The following is a 1,379-nucleotide window of genomic DNA, read 5'->3' as shown; positions in this document are numbered from 1 at the left end:
AGTTTCCTGAGTTCTTTATATATTTTGGAGATCAGNACAAGAAATTTCCCAAATCGATAATATATCACTACATGGATGACATTTTGTTATCCAATTCAAACATGGATACCTTGAACAGACTGTTTGAAGAAATAAAGATACTTTTACCTAAATGGGGATTGCAAATTGCTCCTGAAAAGATTCAGAAGGGGGATTCTGTTAATTATTTAGGTTATTAAATAGGTTTACAAAAAATTAAGACACAAAAGGCACAAATTATGAGAGATCGCCTATGGACCCGTAATGACTTTCAAAGACTGTTAGGAGACATTTCCAGTCTACGACCAGCTATTGGGATAACACCTGATCTAATAATTCACTTGAACAAAACCTTGGATGGTGATAAAGATTTAAATAGTCCCAGAGAATTAACAGCTGAAGCAGAAAAGATACTGACAATGATTGAGGAAAAATTACAACAGGCACATGTGGACAGGGTGAATCCAGAGCTCGATTGTATTCTCGTCATACTACCATCAAAAATTTCCCCTACAGGAATTTTAATGCAGAGACATGATATTATCTTGGAATGGATCTTTTTACCACATAAACCAAGTAAGAAACTGAAAACTTATTTGGAAAAAGTCTCTGAGTTAATTATAAAAGGTAAGCTGAGACTTCGTCAAATAGCAGAAATTATCGTGCCTTTAACTGCTGATGAACTAAAGAAATTATGGGAAGATAATGAACCATGGCAAAGAGCTTGTGCTAATTTTCTTGGAGACATTAATAACAACTATCCAAAAAGCAAGAGGCTTAACTTCATAAAGAGAACTTCTTGGATTCTTCCTCAAATCGTCCGTTATGCTCCAATAACTGGACCCCGTACATTCTATACTAATGCCAATAAAACAGGGAAGGCAGGTTACAAATCAGAAGACTTGGGTAAGGTGGAACAAAGTCCTTATGACTCTGTCCAGAAGGTGGAATTATATGCCATTCTTATGGTGCTAAGGGATTTTAAAGAACCTATTAATATAATTTCTGATTCACAATACGTAGAAAGAGTTATTTTACATATTGAAACTTCTGAATTTATACCTGATGATACAGAACTAACCTCATTGTTTCTCCAGGTTCAAGATTTGATCAGGAACATGCTTTGCCCTATGTACATAACACACATCCGATCCCATATGGGTCTGCCAGGTCCTCTAGCACAAGGTAATGCAGACATTGATCAGTTATTGATTGGTAGTGTGCTACAAGCCTCTGAATTTCATATCAAACATCATGTTAATAGCAAAGGTTTGAAGAAAGAGTTTTCTATCACATGGCAACAAGCTAAGGAGATTGTAAAGAAATGCCCTACTTGCTCTTTCTATAACCAAACGCCACTG

This window comes from Alexandromys fortis, unplaced genomic scaffold (assembly GCF_014885135.2).
Source record: "Alexandromys fortis isolate MF-2015 unplaced genomic scaffold, M_Fortis_MF-2015_v1.1 scaffold_333, whole genome shotgun sequence".
NCBI lineage: Eukaryota > Metazoa > Chordata > Mammalia > Rodentia > Cricetidae > Alexandromys > Alexandromys fortis.
This window is presented reverse-complemented; position numbering follows the sequence as displayed.